The sequence below is a fragment of the Rattus norvegicus genome, chromosome 8 (genome assembly GCF_036323735.1).
Source record: "Rattus norvegicus strain BN/NHsdMcwi chromosome 8, GRCr8, whole genome shotgun sequence".
NCBI lineage: Eukaryota > Metazoa > Chordata > Mammalia > Rodentia > Muridae > Rattus > Rattus norvegicus.
The window spans coordinates 91,452,832-91,480,026 of NC_086026.1; positions in this window are offsets into that span (position 1 = coordinate 91,452,832).

Below are 27,195 nucleotides of genomic sequence, written 5' to 3' on the forward strand. Positions count from 1 at the left end.
TTTTGAAGCTCAAAAAGTCCAAACTGTGACTTAAACCATGTGTTAAACTCATGGCTTAAACCAATGTATTAGCAAGCTGTGTTCTTCCTGGAAGTTGTAGAGAGCACATTGTTAGGGGATCCTGCAGTGCTGCATCATGGCTCCTTTCTCCAGTTCCAAAGAGAGTAGTCTGAACACATAAAAGCTGTATGACTTTATATATATATATATATATATATATATATATATATGTGTGTGTGTGTGTGTGTGTGTGTGTGTGTGTATGTATGTATATATATATATATATTTATTCTTTATTAACTTGAGTATTTCTTATTTACATTTCGATTATTATTCCCCTTCCTGGTTTCCGGGCCAACATCCCCCAACCCCTCGCCCTCCCCTTCTATGTGGGCTTCCCCACTCCATCCTCCCCCCATTACCACCCCTCCCCACAACAATCACGTTCACTGGGGGTTCAGTCTTGGCAGGACCAAGGGCTTCCCCTTCCACTGGTGCTCTTACTAGGATATTCATTGCTACCTATGAGGTCAGAGTCCAGGGTCAGTCCATGTATAGTCCTTGGGTAGTGGCTTAGTCCCTGGAAGCTCTGGTTGCTTGGCATTGTTGTTCATATGGGTCCTTGAGCCCCTTCAAGCTCTTCCAGTCCTTTCTCTGATTCCTTCAAAAGGGATCCCGATCTCAGTTCAGTGGATTGTTGCTTGCATTTGCCTATGTATTTGCTGTATTCTGGGTGTGTCTCTCAGGAGAGATCTACATCCGGTTCCTGTCAGCCTGCACTTCTTTGCTTCATCCATCTTATCTAATTGGGTGACTGTATATATATATGGGTCACATGTGGGGCAGGCTCTGAATGGGTGTTCCTTCTGCTTCTGTTTTAATCTTTGCCTCCCTATTCCCTGCCAAGGATTTTCTTGTCCCCCCTTTAAAGAAGGAGTGAAGCATTCACATTTTGGTCATCCTTCTTGAGTTTCATGTGTTCTGTGCATCTAGGGTAATTCAAGCATTTGGGCTAATAACCACTTATCAATGAGTGCATACCATGTGTGTTTTTCTGTGATTGGGTTACCTCACTCAGGATGATATTTTCCAGTTTCCTCCATTTGCCTATGAATTTCATAATGTCATTGTTTTTGATAGCTGAGTAATATTCCATTGTGTAGATGTACCACATTTTCTGTATCCATTCCTCTGTTGAAGGACATATGGGTTCTTCCCAGCTTCTGGCTATTATAAATAAGGGTGCTATGTACATAGTGGACCTTATGTCTTTGTTATATGTTGGGGCATCTTTTGGGTATATGCCCAAGAGAGGTGTAGCTGGTTCCTCAGGTAGTTCAATGTCCAATTTTCTGAGGAACCTCCAGACTTATTTCCAGAATGGTTGTACCAGTTTGCAGTCCCACCAAAGCTGTATGACTTTTTGCCTGTGGTGTCTACCTTCAAAGAATCCTTGCAACTACTTTTCACCTATGAGGATAACCTCTCCATCTGAAGGTCTTTAATTGTACATGCAACTTTCCTTTGTCTATGAAAGATAATATATTCACAGCTTTGGGGATCAAGTTGTGCATGGAGAATGTGGATGTTATTATGAAATGATTCTGAAATGTTCCCTCCAGGCACCTGTTTTAAATGCTTGTTCTTAAGCTTGTGGCACTGTTTTGAAGGCTGTTGTGAGGAAGAAAGTGAGGCTGGGGTGGTGGAAGTAGGTTTCCAGAGGCAAGCCTTTGGAGGTCATAGTCTGGCTCTGTTTCTAGTTCAATCTCTGTCTCCCTGTTTACCATGCCACGAGGAGTCTCTGCTGTGGTACTCTCACCAACATGAACTGTGTATATTTTCTATAACAAAATGGGTTATGTTTTCCCCCTCCGAAGCCATAAGCCATACAGAAGCAGCTTGTGTTGTGTATGCTATCACAGCTGTGCAAAATTAACTAGCAAGGGTGACATTGGTATTCTCATTTCCAAGTCCTTCAATTCTCAAGACAGGGTAAATACCTCTTACTACTTGTACCAGCATATTCCAAACATATTGCTAATCTTCTGATGTAGGTTTGGATTCCATGTTTTAAAAATAGTTAACACATTTTCTCAAGTCACTATGCCAAAAGACTTCGTAAGAAAGAGCACAATGGGGAGGGCGGCAATGGGGGGAGGGTTGGGAGGGGAATACCCATAAGGAAGGGGAGGGGGGAGGGGGATGTTTGCCCGGAAACCGGGAAAGGGAATAACACTTGAAATGTATATAAGAAATACTCAAGTTAATAAAAAAAAAGAAAGAGCACAATGGAGTAGTTAATATATATATAAATTTATATATATATATATATATATATAAATTTATATATATATATATATATATATATATATATATAAATGAATGAGCACCCACAAGAAAGTAACAGGACACTAGAACTAGAGTCTGCACCAGAGCCTCTCCTAGTATCCTTGTACATGAAATGAGAACAGAGAAACATAACCACTGATATTAAAGAAGTGTAGAGGGCAGGATCTCAACTACTCCAAGGTACTGACTTATATTGTTTGACTTATTCCTTTGAATCTTATTTTATTTACTAGAAAAATTAACCTCCCTAAATCAAGCTGTGACACCGTGTAAGACTCTAAAGCTATTAGAAGTAAGATGAAGATTTAGATGATTTTGAAAACATGATTCATAAGATTTATTCCAGTTTTCAAATATTAGCATTCCAGTTCTCTGCGCAGAAGAGAATTATGAAGTCATAGCCAGAATCGTTGGGAAAAATATAGTGGGAAGGGACTGTGTTAAAAGAGGATGCTAGCTCAGAGGTCTAGTTGTTTACTACTAGTCAGGATCTAGCCCCTGCAGGACTCTTTTGCACATACATTCACCTAAAGTCAATTTTCAACACTCACCATGGATGTCTTTGCCTGTACCATGGGGGTTCCAGGAACCATGAGGCAGTGTCATTTTAATTCATTGTAGGGAAGCCTCAGATATCTTCATTCTCTTCTCCATCTGGGAGTTTACATCCATCCATGTTTCCGAACTGAAGATTCTCACTTCGTGTGAACAACAACTTAATCTGCTTATGGATATTATTCTAAAGTACCCTGGTATGCATTCAACAACTTTAAAAAATGACTTGATAATTTTAAAAAGAATTGTCTGAAGTTCTTATGTGAAATGCTTTGGCTTTTTACTTCTTAGCTATCTCTGTGGTGTTCATCAACATATTCCCATTGTTGTTTAATTCTGAAAATAGAGTGATTTGGTATTTTAGCATGTATTTTGATATGCTTCCAAACTTTATTTGTCTAAATTGTCCCTACTTGCCTAAAACATTAATGTGTGTGCCTTACTATACAGACTTCTCTAGATTTTATGCAAGGTGGCATCATGATACTACCTATATAACTAACATTCATGCCAGTTGAAATGGATACTGTGGAGTAAGTTGTTTTTCTAGAAAAAATATTTTCTATTCTTTGATTGATGGAAAAGGCCCAGCTCATTGTGGGCGGGGCCACCCTGGACCTGGCAGTCCTGAATTCTATAGGAAAGCAGGCAGAGTGAGCCAAGAAAAACATGCCAGTAAGTAGGACTCCTCAATGGCTTCTGCATCAGCCCCTGCCTCCAGGTTCCTGCCTTACTTGGTTTCTGTTGTGACTTTCTTCAATGATAATCAGCAATGTGGTAATATGCCAATAATTTTTTTCTTCCCCAAGTTGCTCTTGATCATAGTGTCTCATCAGAACAACATGAACCATAAGTAAGACAGTTATGTAGTTACATATTAGCTATACTTAATGGCAAACTATCTTTTAGTATAGCGGGTGCCCTCAACAAGTCATTTGTTAAAAATTTAGCTTGGTTTATTTGATACTAGAAAATAGAAAAAAAAGGAAAATAGAATAAAATAAAACAGAAGGAATCACTAGTGATTAGACAAGAATATTGTTTATGAATAGTATTAATGCTTTTAAAGTTTATATATGATGTAATAAATATTTTTATTGAAAACTAAATTATAAACTTAGAAGTAGAAAGATGATCATATGTGGTCCTGAGTTTCACTCCAGAAGATTCCTGAAGACAAAGTTTATATAACCAATTCATACATGTTATTTCTTATTGTTGGCACAGAGTAGAAAAAGCACTAATTAGTAATACTGTACTTTCCTGGGAAGCAATAGCTTGAGGTCAATGATTAATTACATTTGGGAACAAATTACAAAACACTTCATTGCTTTCATTTTTATCAACTAATTGATATTGAAAAGACTGTATATCAATGCCCATTTAAAACTACTAAATATACAGAGAAATACATCTATGTTAAAATATTAGTACAAACTATTGATTCATTTCAAAACAACAATGAACTGAGCTAAAATAGAACAAGAAGACAACAGAGTGTGTGTATAGCTAATTTTATTTGAATGAATAGAATGGTTAATAAGTGCTGAAGTCCATGTTCACAAAGAACAGATTGCAAAGTCCATTGTGCTAACTAGAAACCTGACATTTACTTTGGACAAGCCAATTACATTCTTGTCATAACTGTGTAGATATAGGCACTGTTCACTGCTAGATTCTGAAGTACCGAAGAATCTAAAGGAAAACGTAGGCATTTAGTGGCTCCCCAGACTCTTTTTCTGGTTCCTAACTGCTCTATACATGACTGTCAGAAAAAGTAAGAATTCCAACACCACATATTATTCTCATGTCCTGTTTTTATTTATATAACTTTATGTTAGACAAAAAGCCAAGAAGTATGTCATTAAAATGGATTTTAGCACACCTGTGCATATTCCACCCTCAGATTGAAAAGTGTGGGCTTCCAATCTGAAAAACTTGTTTACAGACTCAGAAAGTATCATCAGCAACCAGTTATAGGAAGATAGGAAAGGGAAGAGTAACTGATGATGTGTGCTGCCCTCGACTTTCAGTTCCTTCTGGAAGCAAAGCTATGTTCTCTTCAGACACTGAAGTCCTTTATTATCTGCCCCTGGCCTGGAAAGCTGCACTGATTCACTGCCACCTCATTCCTGTGGCTTGCCAGTGTCAGCATCCATGGGTCTGAAGTGGTATTTTTCATTTTAAATGTAAACCGAAAGCACTGGGGTCAGGAAGTATAAGGAAAACAAAGCTTATATAAGTCTTATTCTTGAGGTCATTGCTATGGTAAAAGAAGCTTGATTCCATTCCTCTTCTAAGCTGTATGAAGAAGGTCTCCCAGAATTTTCCAACCAAATGGGGAGAGGCACATCATTTGTCTACCAGCTTCTCCATTATTTATTTGTTAAGGCTTACACAAGTGGAGTCATGGACAAGTTAAATGGACAAGTTAAGTTTTTTTTTCTTTTCCTTCTTGATTTCTTTAAAAAAAATCCAATTGCCACAGTAAGTAGTAGCAGGTTGCTAAATCCCGTAGGTCAAGTCTCCTGTAAGTCATCATTTATGAAAGATCACTTTGATTCACCAGTATTCACGATGGCCTGCAGATCTGTACTTCTTTCTCAAGTGCAATCGCATTCTGTTTTCAAACTAATACTGCAGAGTAATTTTATTGCCACCATCAACCTTCTTCCAACTATAGAAACGATAATTGGCCACTTCAGATCAACATAGTTCATTATCCTTACAGAAAGGGTTTAAGTACATTTCTGTTTTTTTTTCTTCCTCTATTGTTTTGTATTTTCCTCTTTAAAAGAAATAAGATCCCTAATTCGCATAGTTACCATTTGAATTTTTCTTTAGCCGGAAAAGAGTGAGATCATATTGATTTGAACATTGATTAGAACAAGGAAAATGAGAAGATCAAATATGCATAATGATAGTAGCATGTTGCATGCCTGAAGTTTTCAAATGATCCAGTTTACTATAGTCCATACAACTTTCTGAAGGACGCGGTCTTAGCCAGTTTCTAGGCCACCATAGTCAAATGCACTGTTCTACTTCCTATTATTGTCTTCATTTTAAAGATGTCACCTACCATGCGGTCAGGATGTTGAAACTGCACCATGGATGCTTTTTCAAGATAAGGAGCTGAAACCTCCAGTAGCCATGAGGCAAAGTCAGAAATGAATCTTCCCTGTACAGTGAAACTTATAATGACATCACGTACATATTACAGGCCTTGTACCATAAGCTGCTAGGAGAACCACATTTGGTTTCCTGATAGATGCACTGGTTTCCTGAAATACATATTATTCATCTAAGCTGCTAAGTGTTCAGTTAGTTTCTTAAGCAATGACTGATGGTGAAAGCAGGAAAGGGTAGCATAGTATTGTGTCTCCTTGGCTTAGATAATTTATTGAACTGTGCTGTGTGCTTATAGCTGGCAGAAAGTTTAAGAATCATGATATTGCAATCTGAGATTCAGCTGTGAAGTCATATGAAATGTCAGGTGTATTTAGTATTATAATAATTAATTACACCTTTCTTATAGTACAAAGTGAATGTGTTCTACATAAGTCCCAGTCTTTACATTCTATACTGTAACTTTATCTACCCAAGGTCTGACAGTCTGTACTCCCTTAACTTCTTATATCATTCCAACTCAAGCATAGCACTTGAGTCAGAATTTGAATACCCTATGATTGAAGCTGATGTTTCCATGTGACTTTTAGCCTAGCAAAATGACTAGACTTCTTAGTTAATAATAACTCATCTGAAGATGTATAGTTATGGATTATATAATCATTTTATATGTTATAGAAGCAGTAAAGGAAATGTTTTATATTTAATATTTTATTACTTTTTAGTGCATATATGTATATGGTGTGTATATACATGTCAGTGTATGTGTATCTGTGCATCTGTGTGTCTGTCTGTGTGCACATTGAAGGCAATTTTTAAGAGTGGCTTCTTCCCTTTCAACCTGTGTGTCCTAGGAAACAAATTCAGGTCAGCAGGCATGGTGGTACCAAGTGGCTTGATGTGCTTAGCCATCTCACCAGACCTAAGAAACATTTTAGTATCAAGCAATTCTAAAAATGTTGAAAATATTTATGTAATAAATATATTAACAAAATGATAAAGGCAATTTGTTATTTTTACATTTTCATAAAACCACATATTTTTATGTATCATATTTATTTCCTGCCTCCTTCCATAACATGCACAACTCCACAGGTAATATATTTTGTTTTGTATTTAATACTGCTTTGTAGTCTAACTTATCTCAATTACTGCTTTTTATTTTAACCACTCTGCTAAGTTGACTTAATTTTCAGATAAAAGCATAATTAAATATATTTAATCAATTTTTCTTAAAACAAATCAGTAATAAACTGAAAAGTTTGGAAATTATTTTAGCCATTTGAAATATAAATCCCTTTAAAATATGTATAAAGAAGAAGAAAATAGTGAATAAAAAAGCACTTCGTAGTAAATCATCCAGAAGTCTTTCGATCAAAAACTGTATGCACAACACTATAAAACTACTATAGAAGCAAAGCTCACGGACATTATAAAAGTTACCTGTAAGATATAAAATACAAGTTTGAGCAGAGGTGTGTAACAGTGAGGGATGGGGAACTGGGGGTAGCCACCAGAAAGTTCCAGATGCCAGGAAAGCGAGGGGCTCTCAGGACCTGACAGGGAGGACATTAGCTGAACTACCAAACAAAAGGGAGGGAGAACCTGTAGAAACCATATCCAGAAGCTAGTTAAGGACCCCTGTTGGGGTATGGGGTTGCCCACTCATCTACAAATATTTTAATTGCATTTAATTTACATTTTAAATGTTATTCCATTCCCAGGTTTCTCCTCCAGAAACCCGCTATCCCACCCCACACCCATGCTTTGTTGAGGGGGCTCTGTCACCCACCCATCCACTCCCTCCCACCTCCCCTCACTGACATTCCCCTACACTGAGATATTCAGCCTTGACAGGACCAAGGGCCTCTCCTCCCATTGATACTTGACAAGACCATCCTCTGCTATATATGCAAATGAAGCCATAGGTGCAATCCTGTGTTCTTTTGGGATGGTGGTTTTTAGTTCCTGGGAGTTCTGGAGGGGTCTGGTTGGTTGATATTGTGTTCTTCTTATAGGGTTGCAAACTCCTTCAGTTACTTCAGTCCTTTCTCTAACTCCATTCTCAGCCCAGTGGTTGGTTCTGAGCATCCGTCTCTGTATTTGTCAGGTTCTGGCAGAGCCTCTCAGCAGACAGCTACATCAGGCTCCTGTCAGCATGCACTTCTTGGCATCTGCAATATTGCCTGGGTTTGGTGGCTGTATATGGGAGGTATCCCCATGTGGGGCAGTCTCTGCACAACCTTTCAGTCTCTGCTCCACACTTTGTCTCTGTATTTCCTCCAGTAAGTATTTTTATTCTCCCTTCTAAGAAGGTCTGAAGCATCCACACTTTGGTCTTCCTTTTTCTTGAGCTTCATGTGGTTTGTGAATTGTATCTTGGGTATTCTTAGTTTTTGGGCTAATATCCACTTATCACTGAATGAATACCATGTGTGTTATTTTGTGATTGGGTTACCTCACTCAGGATGATATTTTCAAGTTCCATCCATTTATCTAAGCATTTCATGAAGTCATTTTTTTAAAGGCTGATTAGTACTCCATTGTATAAATGTGCCACATTTTCTGTATCCATTCCTCTGTTGGAAGACATCTGGGTTCTTTCCAGCTTCTGGCTATAATAAATAAGGCTGCTATGAGCATAGCAGAGCATGTGTCTTTGTTATATGTTGGAGCATCTTTTGGGTATATACCCAGGAGTGGTATAGCTGGGTCTTCAGGTAGTACTATATCCAATTTTCTGAGGAATTGCCAGATCGATTTCCAGAGTGGTTTTACAACTGCCATTTCTTACGTAGATGATATTATCTTGATATTATCAGGGAAAGTACGTAAAATTTGGTTCTTTATAATATGAATTAACTTTCTATGGCTATTTAAATGAGAATGGCCCTATGGACTCATATTTCAAATGCTTGATTCCCAGTTGGAGGAAATGTTTGAGACAGACTTGGAGGTACGGCTTCATTAGATGAGGTATGTTACTAGGAACTGGGCTTTGAGGTTTCAAAAGACCACACCATTTCCAGTCTATCTCTCTGTCTGTCTGTCTGTCTGTCTGTCTGTCTGTCTGTCTGTCTGCCTGCCTGCCTGCCTATCTATCTGGTGCTATCTATTTATGGATCAAAATATAAGCTCTCAACTTTTACTCCAGCATGCCTATCTGCCTACTATCATAATACTCATAGAGCCTAACCCTCTGGAGCCATTCACCCCAATTTAAATGCTTCCTTTTATAAGTTACACCAGCCATGGTCTTTTACCACAATAATAGAAAAGTGACTGAAACCCCTTCCTTCTAAATAGAATTTTGACACCGACTTTATCATCTATTGCATTATGAGTACCATCACATTTTGTCTCCTAAATGGATAACATAAGCACATTCAAATTCCCAAGTGAGGGGTCATTAAACAAGATTGCTAAGAATAGGAACCTGTAACAGACTAGTGTCCTCTCTGCTTTGACATCAGTGATTACCAGTTCCATCCTTCCACTGAGAGTCAAAGCAATTATGATATTATTATCTCTAAGTCTCCTTTTTAGATAGTCATAGGAGATCTTGTCGCGTACATTGCTAAAATTCTGACATAGTACTTCACTTGCCAAACTCTTGTTACTAAACTCAGATTCCTCTATGTCAGCGATGTTTTTCTTTCTTCTAGTTAATTTACCTATTTATTGACCCAAGTAATTAAATTAAATTAAATTAATCACAGTTATAACTAATTGTTGGTTTCACAACGTAAACAACTGCGGTCACTCTCTGGAAAGCACTCTTGCCGTCTACAAGCTCTCAATTACAGGAATAAGTGCAGACCTGGAAATTGTTTGTCATGCTAGGGTTACGATCACATGAAAATTTCTACCAGTTCATATCTTGTCTCTTCCTTAGGTAGTCGCATCCATTTTGACCATGCTACCTGCTGAAGATCTATCTCACTTTATTTATACCAATTTCAAGCACTAGTTGCCTTGATTCATAAAGATATATTTTGACTCTCACATAGTCATTGTAAAACCATATACCTTTATCAGGAATGTCCTTGGGACTTCCCAAATACCTGTCTCATCCCAAACTGCAAAATACGTAGTACTTCTTAGTCTAATTTTTTTATTATTATTAACTTGAGTATTTCTTATATACATTTCGAGTGTTATTCCCTTTCCCGGTTTCCAGGCAAACATCCCCCTCCCTGCTCCCCTTCCTTATGGGTGTTCCCCTCCCAACCCTCCCCCCATTGCCGCCCTCCCCCCAACAGTCTAGTTCACTGGGGGTTCAGTCTTAGCAAGACCTAGGGCTTCTCCTTCCACTGGTGCTCTTACTAGGATATTCATTGCTACCTATGAGGTCAGAGTCCAGGGTCAGTCCATGTATAGTCTTTAGGTAGTGGCTTAGTCCCTGGAAGCTCTGGTTGCTTGGCATTGTTGTACCTATGGGGTCTCGAGACCCTTCAAGCTCTTCCAGTTCTTTCTCTGATTCCTTCAATGTGGGTCCTATTCTCAGTTCAGTGGTTTGCTGCTGGCATTCGCCTCTGTATTTGCTGTATTCTGGCTGTGTCTCTCAGGAGCGATATACATCCGGCTCCTGTCGGTCTGCACTTCTTTGCTTCATCCATCTTGTCTAATTGGGTGGCTGTATATGTATGGGCCACATGTGGGGCAGGCTCTGAATGGGTGTTCCTTCAGTCTCTGTTTTAATCTTTGCCTCTCTATTCCCTGCCAAGGGTATTCTTGTTCCCCTTTTAAAGAAGGAGTGAAGCATTCACATTTTGATCATCCATCTTGAGTTTCATTTGTTCTAGGCATCTAGGGTAATTCAAGCATTTGGGCTAATAGCCACTTATCAATGAGTGCATACCATGTATGTTTTTCTGTGATTGGGTTAGCTCACTCAGGATGATATTTTCCAGTTCCAACCATTTGCCTACGAATTTCATAAAGTCATTGTTTTTGATAGCTGAGTAATATTCCATTGTGTAGATGTACCACATTTTCTGTATTCATTCCTCTGTTGAAGGGCATCTGGGTTCTTTCCAGCTTCTGGCTATTATAAATAAGGCTGCGATGAACATAGTGGAGCACGTGTCTTTCTTAGTCTAATTTAATGATGTCAACTGACTTCATTTTCACTTCATCAGAACACCTCCAGCTCTACATTTCCCCTATAAGGGTCCTTAAAAGAATATTCTGTCATCCCTCAGCCTTCAAAATACTACTACCACTAGTAAATCTGTACCTGCAGGGTGATCCCACATCGCATCTGCTTTGAACCATGCCTCTCCCTACACTTAATGCTAGTCTCAAACCACTAATGCCTAATACGTGCCCACAATGAGAAGTCCTGTGAGGCGGGTCGTGTTCTAGTCCATCAGGACCATTGTCTGCTCCTCACTCTCACACCCACACCAGTTTTACTCTGATTTGTATTAATATAGAATAACTCCTCTTTCAACTCAGTCCAGGGAGCTCCCACAAATATGCTTATGTTCAAAGAACTATTCTCAATATCCATACCTAAAACTTAAAAAGAAAATAACTTATTTTAATGAAATGTCAGAAGAAAAAAATTATAAATGTGTATGTCCATAGAAGGAATATTTGAAGAATTGTCTCTCCATGTGTATGCGTGTTGTGGGACTCCATGAAGCAAGTCAAGAAAACTCTGTGCATACGCATGATCCTTTGCATTTATGCAGAGGAAATAGCAGCAGGTATAAATCATTACCTTGTATCTGAAACAGCTTACACACACACACACACACACACACACACACACACACACACACAACAAAGTACCATAACACACTGCATGGCGCACCTTGTATGTGGACAAAAGCCAAAGGTTGTGGTTAGTTTTTATTGCGGTTTGTTAGTTTTGTCTTTCATTTTAAGAGGAGATCCAAAAACTACCAGGTTCCCAGCAGCTAAAATGTATGAAAAGTGTGAACTGTGATGTTTAAACTCATCAAGATCACATGGAAACAATTGGACCCAGTAGAAAATTTGTTTCATGTAATGCCTTAACTGGGTTTATCTATGAAAATAACCTCAGTTCAGTGGCACAGTGAAAGTCTCCGTACACCTATGGATATTATGCAGTGCTCATCTCTGGATCAAATGCTCTGGGAATGGAAGAGAGGAAAGAAGGGAACTTTATCAATTCCTTTGGGGCCAGCCAACTTATTGTCATGCACTCAAAAATTCTAATGTCATTTGCTATAGAGCAATGCATTTGCATATAAGTAAGGAAGGAAGTAATAAGACTACTAAAAGAAGAATAAAGTACAAAGTGTAGTGTAAAATGCAGTTTCTCCATTATACATACGCAATTCCTAGTGGGATACAGAATTTTAGTGCGTTCTGAATCTTCAGTATGATGAGGTCCAATAAAATGCTATTAATGGGAAAGAAACTCTGTGACGCCAAGGTCACCACTGTGAAGGACGGCAATAGCATATTTCCTTATTCCCGTGTCCCTGACAATGCTTTTAACATTTCTAACTCTGTTAATCTGCAATTTTATGTTTACACCCTTTCATTGCTATCCTGGATTAGATACAAAACAAATGCAGAGATGAAACTGTGTGAAATAGGGGGATGAAGAATAAAAGATAAGAGAAAGACTGAAAATGTTGATGGAGCTGGCAAGAGAAGCAAGTGGTGAGGCGATTTCAGATGGATGGGCTTGAGCAGTATTGTCCCCCACTCCTGTTACAAATTTATTTTTAACACACACACACACACACACACACACACACACACCAGAACAATATGCAATGTTTGAGACATGTGAACAATGTATAATTACATACCATGTTAAACAAACAAGTTTTTGTCCCTCAAATTTTTATTATTTCTTTGTAGTCGAGTAAATTCTTTCAAATCCTTTCTTCTAGCCTCTTGAAAAGTATGACACCCTCTCCGTATGTGTAGTCATCCTATTGTGAAACAACATACTGAAATTGTTCGCACTTACCAAAGTATAACTTGGATCACTTGGATCTTAGTCAACGATTTTCCTAAACTTCCACACACACTTACTTTCCCCGGCCTCTGATAATCACTTATTCTGAGATCAACATTATTGTTTGTATTTTACATGTGAGTGAGATAATGTGATAATGGTCTTCCTTTGACTGGTTTATTTAGTTTAGCATCCTGAACTCCAACTCGGTGGCTGAATAGCATTCCACACAGTACATAATCCACAATTTCTTGTTTCTGCCTTGGTCAATGAACAGTGATATCTTCAGTTATTGGCTATTGAGAAAAAAATGGTACAATTATAATGAGTGTGCAGAAGTCTCCTCAGGGCACGTATATAATTTCCTTCAGATGGACACTGAATTGGTTTATTGGGATTATCAAGCTTAATGTTTTGGGTGCCTCCATGCCACATTTTCTACAGTAATTTACATCCTCACCCTCTGTAGTAGATGGGTCTCACATCCTTACCAGCACATGCCATTTTTGAGTCATGTCAATAACAGCCATTATTTCTGGGGTATGATAGAATCTCATTGTGATTTCCACTTGGATTTTCTATTAATTTTCTGTAACTTCTTTAGGGAAATATCCTTACAATCATCACTCCTCATGCAATAGAATTTCATTGCGTTGGTTGGTGATTGAGTTCTTGCATTTATATATTCTGGGTATTGATCCCCTTTTTAGATATATAATTTATAAATATATTGACAACAGAATTTTTCTTCTCCTAGAGGCTATTTCTGAATTATTTTCTCAGCTGATCAGAAACTTTTAAATAGGATTTTAGCTCAATTTTCAAAATTGCCTGTGTTTCTTGTGCTTTTGGGGGACATTGTAAATAAAAGTCATTGCCCATTCTATAATGGAGTCTGGAGCCAAAGGCCACTTGTCTAGAGGTCCTGTTCCTTTCTGAAGGTGAAGAAGGAATTGGATGCCTTACAATCAACTAAGACAACTCAGAAGGAAACCAAAAGTAAGCATTTCTGAAGGTAGTCAGAAAGCACAATTGGAGACAGGGTGGGCTCACCTGTGCCCTCTGGGCTAGGCTTTTTTAAAGGACCACCAGGCTCTACCCTGCTCTTCTCATATTATATTCACATCCTCATTTGAATGGTCTTTGGCCCAGAGATAAAGACAAGAGAGGTCACATCTAGCTGTAAGAGGTGTTGTCATCTCTGTTTATAGTTGAACTGCTATGTATGAATGTATTCTCTTTCTCCCTGACCTCTTCCTAATTGTTTAATTACTAATGTCTCCTCACAGCTCCAGTGTCCTAATGTTTTCTTCTAGTTCTCTTATTTTCTTCTAGTAGTTCCACAGGATTAGTTTTATGTTCAAGCCTTTTGTTGTTGCTGTTTTTTGAGTCAGGGTGTTACTCTGTAGACAAAGCTAGCCTAAAAATTACTACATAAACTAGTTTGCCCTCAATTTCTGCAATAGTGACATTTCAGGATAAGCCACCATGCTTAAGTTGTATTTAAAGCTTTAACCAAGTGGGTGATTTTTGTAAGTTGTGAGAACAAGACTTCAACCTTTCTATTGCATGAGGTTACGCAATTTTCACAGAACCTTTTATCGAATAGAGCGACCTTTCTTCAGTGCATATTCTCAACACTTGTATGCATACATTTGTCCTTGGACTGTCAATTCTGTTCTTTGGCTCTGTGTCTTGTGTTGTGACAGCTACTGTGGTGTTTTGATGTTCAATCTTTGCAGTATACTACGAAGTCAGGAAGTACAAAGATTCCTGCTTTGTTCATTTTGCATAAGATGCTTCTGGTACTGAGGATTTTTAATGTTTCCATATAGATTCCAGAATTTCTTTTTCCAAGTCTGTAAAGAACACAATCTGTAGTTGTATAGTAATTGTATTGGAAATGTAAATTTTTTAGGTAGCATGCACATTTTGAGAGTAGTGATTCGTCTAAGTTATAAACATGGGCTTTTCAAGTTTTAAGCATGGTGTTTCCAGCTTTTTGCATCCTGTATAATTTTTTCTATTAATATTTTTTATTTGGGAGATTATATTTACTCTTCGGTTACAATAACTCTTGGGTATTTTAACATTTTTACCAACTGTAAAGAAGATTTTTTAAATTTCCCTTTCAGATAATTATATACTGGCATATGGCAATGGTTCCGTATGCATGCTGGTTGTGTGTCTTTTAGTCTCCCACACTCATTTTTTACTTTAATACCTTTTTTGCGAAGTTTTGAGGAATTATATATATTTCTGTCATATGCAAATAGTGACAATCTGAATTACTTGTTCTTAATTTGGATGCTCTTTATTTCGTTCTCTTGCTTAATTGCTCCATGTAGGAGTTCCTGGAGCTCTGTTGACTGAAAAGTGATCATAATTGGCATCCTCGTTTCATGCCATACCTGAGAGGGAAAACTTTTCATTATCTAAGTTTATAAAAATGCTAGGTATTAACTTATTATACCATCCCATTTTTATACAGGTGTATTCTTTCTCTTTCTCTAGCTAAAAATTCACTTTTGTGTCATATAAGTGCTTTGAATGTTTTTAAATTATCTTTAATCTTTGTTTTATTACAGTCTAGTCATTATCCTCCTCCATGTTCACCCTCTCACATTTCTTCATCCCATCCCTCCTCGCACTTACCCCTGTCTCCAAGAGGATGTTCCCATCACCTCCCTACCCCACCAGACCTCCCCATTCCCTGGGGCCTCAAGTCTCTCAAGGGTTAGGTGCTTCTTCTCTCACTGAGGGCAGACTAGGCAGTCTTCTGCTGTATTTGTGTACAGTGTCTCATACCAGCTCCTGTATGTTGCCTGGATGATGGCTCAGTGTCTGAGAGATATTAGCGGTTTGGTTTAGTTGAAACTGCTGGTCATCCAATGGTCTTCACAACTGCTTTTAGCCTTTCCCTATCAACCACAGTGGTCCCTGACTTCAGTCCAATGGTTGAGAGTATCTGCATCTCTCTCAGTCAGCTGTTTGTTGGGCCTCTCAGAGGGCAGCCATGCTAGGCTCCTGTCTGTGGAACATGTGACCCTGTGGCATGGTGGGGCATCTTTCAGCTATACTTCCAAGAGTAGTATAGCTGGGTCTTTAGGTATATCTATTTCCTCTTTTCTGAGGAACCTCCAGAATGATTTCCAGAGCCATTGGAGTTCTGTTTAGGAAATTCTCCCAGAGGCAATGAGTTCAAGGTTTTGGGTTGTTGTTGTTGTTGTTGTTATTGTTGGAATGTTCAAATTCCTTAGTCTTTAGGGAAATGCAAATCAAAACAACCCTGAGATTTCACTTTACATCAATCAGAATGGCTAAGATAAAAATCTCGGTGGAAGAACATGTTGGTGGGAATGTGCTTTGGATTTTTATCAAATGCTTTTCTTCACCTACTGAAGTGTTCGTATAGAATTTTCATTGTTGTCTCTCATGTTTACTGGTTTAAGTACGTTGTATTCTTAGGATGTTCCCCCCTTGACCACAGAAAGTAAATGTTGTTGGTTTTTTGCTTTTTGTTTTGTTGTTGGTGGTGGTGGTAGTGTTTGTGTGTGTGTGTGTGTGTGTGTGTGTGTGTGTGTGTGTGTGTGTGTGTCCTTTGGAACTGGTTTGCTAGATTTTCTTTCTAACTGTTTTCACTAAGAATGCTGACATGTGGTTCCCTTTACTGTTCTCTCAGGTCTATTTCTGTGGCAGTGTCAAGAACATTTTATAAAGTCTTTGACATAGTTGTCCTTTCAAACTTTGTTAGAATTATGAATAAATTCTGATGAACCACATCTTGGGTCTCAGTTGATAGATTTTTTAAAAATCCTGAGGCTATCTTGTCTCTCATTTTTTCCTTCAGTTTTTCTGATTTTTCAGGCTTGGTAAGGCACAGGTGTCTACAAATGTCTTCATGTTTCTATGTTATCAAATTCAGTAGCAGAATTTAAATAATAGTCTCAAATTACAGTTTATAATTTTGTGGCCTATACATATTCTTTAGATGTTTGGTCATGATGTTGCAGTTTAACTAGGAAATATTCAGTGGGTATAAGATCTCAGTGAGAAAAACTTTATTGAGGATGCCTGGTGTACTGGCTACTTTATGTGCCAACTCGACAAAAGTTGGAGTTATGGCAATGAAAGGAGCCTCCCTTGAAGAAATGCCTCCATTAGATCCAGCTGTAAGGCATTTTCTCAATTAGTGATCAAGGGTGGGAGAGCCCATTGTGGGTGGTGCCATCCCTGGGCTGGTAGTCATGGGTTCTATAAGAGAGCAAGTCAAGCAAACCAGGGAAAGCAAGCCAGTAAGTAACATGCCTCCATGGCCTCTGCATCAACTCCTGCTTTCTGCCCTGTGTGAATTCCAGTCCTGACTTCCTTTGCTGATGAACAGCAATATGAATATGTAAGCTGAATAATTCCTTTTCTCCAGAACTGGTTTTTTGGTCATGATGTTTATGCAGGAATAGAAAACCTGGTTAAGACACCTGGCTACAACCTAGGACTTAGGAAGCTAAAGCAGAATTGAAAGATTGATGCCAGCCTGGGTTCCACAGGGAGTTCTGTTCTAGTCTAGATTATATAGTGAGATTCTAAAACACGAATATAAGTAAATTAAGGGAGAATATAAAAATGAAAATCTCAGAATAATTAAGGCATTTAATTTTTTAATTTTTACACATTAGCTTGTTTATTAATTTGATGAATTTATAGCTCACATAAAAGACGTTCATTACAAGTGTAGACTTAAAATGTTTGATATGTGATAAGGCACAATATTTGTTCATTTAAATAATGACATAGATAATCTCTATCACCTTAGATAATTAGTTATCACCAAAGTGTTCTGATAGAGCTGAAAAGAGCTTTTTCAGGGCCTATGACTTAGGAGTCATAAAACTTAATAGTAAACAAAACCATATAACTTTATCAGTATGTTGAAATGTTGTTTCATGACTCAAATTCCTTGTATCCTTGCTTCTAATTGGACAAATATCTTGGAGCTTGCTATTTATTTATTTATTTATTTATTTATTTATTTATTTTTACTTTTTTTAAATTGAATTTTTAAATTTACATTTCAAATGTTATCCCCTTTCCCAGTTTCCTGTTCATAAACTGCCTATCCCATCCTCCTTCCCCTTCTTCTGTAAGGGTGTTTCCCCAACCATTTCTGCCTCCCCACCCTAAAATTCCCCTACATTGGGGTGTCCAGCCTTGGCAGGATCAAGGGTTCCTCCTCCCATTGGTGCCCAACAAGGTCATCCTCTGCTGCATATGCAGCTGGAGCCATGAGTCTCTCCATGTGTACTCTTTGGAGGTGGCTTAGTCACTGGGAGCTGTGGGGTTCTGGTTGGTTGGTTGATATTGTTGTTCTTAAGGGGTTGCAAACCCCTTTAGCTCCTTCAATCCTTTCTCTAACTTATCTAATGGGGACCCTGTTCTCAGTTGAATGGCTGGCTGCTAGCATTCACCTCTGTATTTGTCATGCTCTGGCCTCTCAGGAGACAGCTATGTCAGGCTTCTGTCAGCATGCACTTCTTGGCATCCACAATATTGTCTGGGTTGGTTGGCTGTATGTACATGGGCTAGATCCCCGGGTGGGGCAGGTTCTTAATGGCCATTCCTTCAGTCTCTGCTCCAAACTTTCTCTCCATATCTCCTCCTATGAATGTTTTTGTTCCCTCTTCTATGAAGGACTGAAGAATTCACACTTTGGTTGTCCTTCTTCTTGAGCTTCATGTGGTTTGTGGATTGTATCTTTCATACTCTGAACTTTTGGGCTAATATCGACTTATTAGAACACAGCCTATCAACAATGGCCCTTTTTTCAGAGTGTACATCATGACACAGCCCAGCTAGAAGAAATCAACTGAGTCTTGGACAAATGGATCTACATAGAGATGCTGAGGTGCTAAACAAAGCAAGAAAATGGAGGCAAAAATCCTCACAAATGAACTTTAGAATGAGTATGATAAAATAAATTGATATATTCATTTCAATATTCAATATGTGTTGTATTAAAATGCATAGCATCATCAATTCAGACACCCAGAGCTAGTGTGATAGTGCCTCAAATACACCAGTAATTTAAATGTTGATTTCATTGCTGCCCATGACCTCATTTACTGAACAATTTGGCTTCTCTTTGAAAAAAATGCATATATGTGTTGTACATGTTTGCATGTCCATGTTATGTGCATGTATGAGAAAGCTTGCTTCCCTTTGTGTAGGTGTTTGGAGAACAGAGATCAACTTTGGATATCTTCTTTATTAATTCTCTACCTTATTTTTTTTTGAGAAAAGGTCTCTCAATGAACTTGGGGCTCGCTGTTTTAGTAGACTGGCTTCCTGAAAGAATTTGTGAGGTTCATCTGTCTTTGTCCCACTGCCCAGCAGTGTGGCTTAGGTATTCACTTCTATGTCTGGCTTTTAACATTGGTTATCATGATCCAAAATCAGGTCCTGATGTCTTCACAACAAACATTTTGCTCTCTGAGTCATAACCCCAACCACAATAGTAGTGCTTTATTGAAAATAGTGAAAATTATAAGCTTCTATAGCATTGGGTACAAGTACAACATTGCAATATAAGGTACTCTTGTGGAGAAGCATCATAATTCCTCAAAAGCAAGTAGCAAAGGTAAAAGTCATTTATTTTAGTACATCACATATATTAAGCACCATTTTCTCCTGAGGAAATTGGAAGACTGTACACAGGAAAGGGAGTACATGAGTTACTTAATATAATATATGTTAAGTAAAATAGAAACAAGGATTTGCCAGTTTTATTCCCATCAGCAAATAAAAGCAATAAAACAAAAGCAAATAAAAGTGAAGTCCACTTGAATCTTCTGCTGATCTTGTTATCACTCCTTTGAAATGCTTCTCCTACATTGTTATTTTTAACTAAAGATAATCTCTTGACTTTTCAGTAAGCTTCCCAAAGGAAGGATTACATGATGCTATGGTTATCACCCAGTACCACTTATATCAAAGCTAAGTGTACAGCTAAGTGATTACCTTTGATAATCAAAATGAAGTGTACAACATATTTTAGATACCAACCAAATATGTTTTTCTTCAGAAAATTCCTTCAAATATCCCCTAATATTTTTACAAATTCAAATACAAACTCTGAGATGTCACCATATTGTGAACACAGATCAACCGTTTAATTAATCATGTGGTAATATCATTGCCCTTGCAATTTTCTTTTGCTCATTTCCCATCTCCCCACTGCTGCCCAATAATCAGCTTCTTATTTATACTTTAATCCCACATGTAATATCTAAATATAACATAGCAAATGCTACTAGAGTCTTTACTGACCGTTGTGATGCTAATCAGAAATGTAATTACTTAGAGATGCTTGGGTTGCTGGGTACTTACAATATCATGAGTGACTCAGAAAGGTACATCACCACAGAGCTTCATCCCAGAGTGGATGGTGAATCACAAACATGACACTACTGGAGCCCCAGGTACTACTTACAGGCAGCACCAAAGAGTCTTCTTCCTCTCCAGCAACTGGTTATTGTTTATGTAAAGTTATGGAGGGACTCATAAACCTTGTGAATTTCATGATCTTGCTATCCTCGTATGCTTTTATAAGCCTGTACTTCCTCCACAAAGGCATGTTCCAATTGGGTATATAATATCCCAATTCTTTCTCCAACCCCTATATTTACTTCAGTTGATTCTCTTATGAAGTCCCCTGAACTTTGAAGAAGATGATAAAGATGCACTACTATTCTCAGGCTGCTATATACCACATTAAGAATTTCTTGTTTCCCCCACATCTCCTCCTACACCTGACCCTCGCCCCCTTTCCCTTTCCCCACTTCTCTCGCTCTTCCTGGTTCCACCCTTCTTCTACCTTTCATGATTGTTTTGTTCTCCCTTTCAAGTAGGACTGAAGCATCCAGCCTTCACAAGACCAATGGGCCTCTCTTCCCACTGATGCCTGAAAAAGCCATTCTCTGCTACATATGGAGCTGGAACCATGGGTCACTCCATGTGTACATTTTGGTTGATGTTTTAAACTCTGGGAGCTCTGGGAGGGTGGTCTGGATGGTTGATGTTATTGTTCTTCCTAAGGGGTTACAAACCTTTCAGCTCCTTCAGTCCTTTCTCTAACTCCTCCATTGGGGACACCATTTTTTCAGTCTAATGGTTGGCAGTGGGCATCCACCACTGTATGCTCCTGCCAAGCCTCTCAGGAGACAGATATATCAGGCTCCTGTCAGCATGTGCTTCTTGGCATCTGCAATAGTGTCCAGGTTTGGTGACCATATGTGGATGGATCCCCAGGAGGGCAGTCTTTCCTTCAGTCTCTGCTCCACACTTTGTCTCTGCATTTACTCCTGTGAGTGTTTTTGTTCCCCCTTCTAAGAAGGACTCCACGCTTTGGTATTCCTTCTTCAGTTTCATGTGGTCTGTAAATTGTATCTTGTAATTTGTATTCTGAGCTTTTTGGCTAATATCCAACTATCAGTGAGGGCATATTATGTGTGCTCTTTTATGATTGGGTTACTTCACTCAGGATGATATTTTCTAGTTCCATCCACTTGCCTAAGAGTTTCCTGAAGTCATTTTTTTAATTGCTGACTAGTACTCCATTGTGTTAATGTACCACATTTTCTGTACCCATTCTTCCTTTGAGGGTTCTTTCCAGCTTTTGTCTATTTTTTTTCAAAATAGCATTTAATAATGCCACTTGTTGTGTGAGTATGGGCTCAGATGGATAGCATTATGATTTAAATAAATATTTTCCTTATACCCACAGGTAAGTGTAACTACCATCCCTCACCAAAGCAGCTTCTCTTTATGAAAAATGAAAGGACATCAGAGAAAACCATAACTGAAGAGATTACAGAGTACAACAGATTCTGGAGAGTTCAACACCAGTGGATACATCTGCACCACAGCTCCTACAGGGTCCCAAAACACTGTGGTAGAGAGGCAGATAGATGAGAAAACCTAGAATTTAAGGAAGTTTGCAGGAAAATAGACAGACTCTTCTAGAAATGACTACATATATCAGACCAGAACCATCTCAACAAACATGTAAATGCAGAAACTGAAAAACTTCATTCCAGCTTTTGTCTATTATAAATAAGATTGCTATAAACATAGTGGAGCATGTGTTGGAGTATCTTTTAGGTCTATGCTCAAGAGTGGTGTCAGCAGTTCAAATGATTCAGTGTCTCTGTAAAAACTGTGCACCTTATTAAAAACAGTCTTAGAGTGGAGCTAGCAGCAACAGTAACCTGTGGATAGACACACAAAAGCTTAGAAGGCAATTTCACAGACACACAACATCCATTTAACAAATTAGCAATAACAGCCTCAATTTTAGGACCTAAAACTTCCCCAGCACAGATATTTGTCCTAGATTACAGTACCAAATATAGGTTCTCTCTTGAAGATAATGCTTTGGAATTCTATAGAATCTAGTCACTTGTACACATAAGAGTCACTTCACTATTATACCAATGTCACACCTTTGCCTGTCATGCTGATGGCACTAATATAGTAAGAAGGATGACTAGTGACAGTTTCCCTCTACCAGCCTTCACACAACTTTCTATCACTACAGATGCTAGCTACTAGAGAAGGTGATTTCAGATTAGCCCAGTATAATTTTCCAATTTCTCCACGTCCTAGAACCAAATTGAACAGTGTCTCCAGGAGTAAAGGCTTACTCTCTATTTTGGCATTCAACCAACATTAGTGACCACGGCCTTTATTAGGTTGAGGACCTTGGGAGCCTCCCTAGCAAACAAATCATAGCTAGTTAGCATATTGCTGACACTGATATTTCCATGTGATCTCCTTTTTCACATGGTTGTGCTGTCTTTCACTCACAGAGTCTCTTCATTCACTCTTTAACTGCTATTTCTTTTTTTGCTCTTCCAAATGCTTTTGAAATCTCAACAACATCATGATGTTACTATAATGAACATTTTTATCCCTTGAGAGGGTAGGCAAGATCATCTGGTGATAGTCAATTACCCTCAATGCCTTTTATGAACCAGGCTTCTGGGATCATTTCTTTAATTTGGCCTCATGTTGTGCAACCCTTGTTCCAAGAAATGATGTGGAGTGTCTCTACATCTATCATACCAAGCTATTCCCATCTACAACTGTCTGATTGAAACTGGGAAGGACACTGTTGTTTCTTCTTTAAAAGTCTTTTTCATCTTTAGGTTGAGTTAGAAACCTAGGACAAGAGAAACTCCCAGCAATGTGAGGATGACCCTAGCTAAGAATCCTAGAAATGGGGAATATGAAGTCTGAACTGACCATCTCCAGGGCAAGACTCCCAATGAAGGGTTTGGGACACCAACCCAACCACAAAAGTCTTAGATGCACAATTTTTCCTCCTACAAGATGTGCAGGGCTAAAAGATTAACCAGAGTTTGAGTGAAGAACCAACCAATCACTGGTCCAGCTTGAGACCCAAGCTATTAGAGGGAGGCCACCTGTGACATTATTAATGACATTTTGCCCTACTTGCAGACAGGAAAGAGACTAGCATAACCGTCATCAGACATGCTTTTACCTAGCAACTGATAGAAACTTATGCAAAGACTCACAGTCAAACATTACATGGCACTTGGAAATCCTGTGGAAGATGGGGAGGAAGGATTGAAAGAGTCTTACTGCAACTTGATATATCAAGGCTGGTTAAAATCCATGGTGGCCACCCTTTTTCTGAGGAGAAGGAGAAGAAGGATGGATGGGGTAAATGAAAGAAGGTGAGAGGAAGAGTCTGAAAGGAGAAGAGGGAGGACGAGTTACAGTTGGGATATAAAATAAATAAATAACTTAATTAATAAGAAAAAAGTCTTTTCCACTTCAAGCAACCCATAGGTAGAGTGAATATCTCATTGGACCCAGATGAGTGAGAAAATAAGTTTATGGAGTCCTTTGTAGAAGCATGGGTGAAAGTTTACATTCAGAGGCATGAACAAACTCAGGAAGCTATATTACCAACAAGTATATTTTTAGCATGTGGTATCACTTAAAGCTGCAGCACTGACACCAAAACCAAAAGGCAGGCGAAGACACAGTACAGAGGGTCTATGTCTAACACAGACTACCACAGAGCCAGACCAGAGCCCAAAGAAGCAAAGTGTTGTTATAGTGAACATTTATTTTATTGTGAGCAGGACAAATGCAAGTGTAAAAGCCAAGATGCCATATGAAATATATAGAATAATTGCCATCTAGAAATTATACACACACATATAGATTAAAATATATAAGTAATATTTATGTCTTCAACATCCTTCCTTAATTCATTCAATAGATATTGGCTATAGATAAATGTGATTCAAGTTGGTGCTATGTCTTATAGGTAAAAATGCAAGAGCATAATACATGATCAATAGAGGTAAGAATATATGAGGAAGATATATTTTACTCAAAAGCTGAAGCCAACTTGTAAAACAGCGACTGTTGCCAGTCCTCCCTAAAGAGAAACTTTTATCCCTGCATCATATTATGAGGGCATGAGGAGATTTGATATGATGAGAGAAGGCAGAGAAAGTTCCCTGGGTAACAGTTCTATGATACCAAATATATAAAGTTGAAATAATGCTAGTTATTTCTAAGTTACTCCAAAATCTAAAGTGTAAGGAGTGTTTCCAAACTGATTATACAGGGCAAATATAATCTGACAACAAAATTACACAGATATACAAGATAATCACAGGCTAAAAATCACTGATTGATATAGATACAAAAATAGTGAAGAAAATACTTACAAATCAAATCAAGCAAGATATAAAAAGAATTATTCAATGGGATCAAAGGTATAAGATTTTTCAACAGATAGAGGTCATATAATATGACATATCACATTTACAGAGTAAAGCACAAGATGTTGTCATTTAATTGATTCAGAAATGGTACTTGATGAATAGCATTTCATGATGAGGATGTCAGATGGATTAGGCACAGAGGAGCACATCTCAATGCAACCCTAAGCTGTGCTTTCAAGATATGAAACAAAGCCATGGTGGTCATTTTTACTTGTTTAGTCCAGTTTAATACTGAAAGTTATAAATAAAATTAGTTTGACAAGGAAATGACATGATAAGCAGACAAGAAAGAAGAATGGTGCTTTGTAAACCACATGGTCTTATGTAGAGAAAGCCTCAGATTTTATAACAAACAAGCAAACAATTATAATAACATATGTTAGCATGAGATATACCCCTGTGGCAAATGCGAGTCTGGCATGGACAAGGCTGTGGATTCTCTCCAGAATTTGAAAAATGGTAAGGATTAAAAATTGTAAACATCTGCTGGAAATATTAAAGCTATAGTTAGGGTAAAAAAATCAACAAAAATCAGCAATGCATTTTTCTGTCAATAGTGAACTATCTGGAGAAAATCAAGAAAGCAAAGTTATTTTTAAAGCCTACGAATCAATGAGATGGAGGAAGTCAACATTGCCTTAATGAAAACAAAACATAGGTGAAAGAAATAACTGGAAAGATATATAAAATTTGGGAGATTACTGTATTAATTACATTTGTACAAGGGAAGGATTACTGCTAAAATATCCATATATTCAATCAAGCAACGAATACAATACAATTGCTGTTAGCTGTTTCTCTGAACTGAAATATTCTCTCCTGAAGCAAAGAGGAGTAGTCATGGCACTCTGAAAGCTAAGGAAACTTAAGAGGCTCTAGAAAGGCACGGAACCTAAGAAGCTCTAAAATATTCAGACTTAATAAGCTTCATAAAACTGCCACTGAGTGTTATAAACACAGTAACAGTTGCTGGGTATAAGGCTTCCCTGGTGGAGATGCCAATCAGAGGTCCAAGGAATCAGTTTTCATCAGTCATCTCCTGCCAGTAGGTTGGGGGGGGGCTTTTGGTGATAGATCCCTTTGCTACCCATGCTCTTGGTTTCACCAAGCTAGACTTGAATAGAACCATTTCTTTGTTTAACATTACATCCCTATGCAGAGTAAGTGGTTTCTCAAGGGTCACCTATGCAGAACCCTGAGAAAAGTGACAAAAATAACAACTATGAAAACGCTAGTGACATTATTCACAAGATGAAGCAGAAGATCTTGATATCTGGGTAACACCACAATAAACAAATAGTCAAGATGTAAAAATAATAACAGGCAAGAGATGCTATACTACTGGACTCAGAAATACACACAAACCTACCATAGCCAAAGTAACCAGATATTAGTATAAAAACAAACACCTAAGAACCAGTGGATCAAAATATAGTCCAAGAGCTAAATACACAGATTACAGTCAACTGATTTTTGACAGTCAAGAGCACACACAGAGAAAAGTATAATTCAGTGGGTTTTTTGGTTTTTTGGGTTTTTTTTTGTTTTTCTGTTTTGTTTTCTTTTGTTTTTGGAGAAAATGCAGAAGAATGAAATAGAAAAACAAACAAAATAGATTAAAAATAAAAATTTAAACTATATTTATGAAATTTCCAGAAGAAATCCCAAGAGATTTGCTTTGTGTTATTGGTCTGGGTCGGATTTGTTTATTCTTATTTCATTTATTTATTTATTTATTTATTTATTTATTTTTACATAATATCTCAAAAACACAGACAATAAAAGAGAAAAGGCAAACTGGATTACATTACTCAAAAAATCCATCTGTTCAGCAAAGGAACAATCCAATCCAAACTAATCTACCAAATAAGAGAAAATATTTGCAGATTATACATCTGGTAAGAATGCAGAACGCATAAAGAACTCATCCAGAAAACAGCTGTGTTAAAAAATTAACAAACCCAAGCAAACATTTCTTAAAAGAAGACATTCAAATTGTCAACTGGTATTACCGTATGTGTGTGAAGTTGTGTGTATTTGGAATTGGAAGGTACTAATACCTTAGGGTATGTATGTGAAGGCCAAAGTTCAATGTCCAATACCTTTCTCTAATGAGTGTCATCTTATATGCTGAGATATATTTGGGTTTCCTAATTATCATGGACCTTGCTGGTTGGCTAAAATGGCTAACCAGCAAGCCCCTGGGATCATGTTAGCTCTGCCCCCAAGTACTGAGGTAACAGACGTATATCATCCCTTGAAGATGTGTATGCATGCTAGCAATCCAGAATTGAGTTCTCGTACTTGTTCATCAAGAACTTTACCCACAGAGCCATCTCTCCAGCCAAAAAGCTACATATACTTAGAATGGCCATC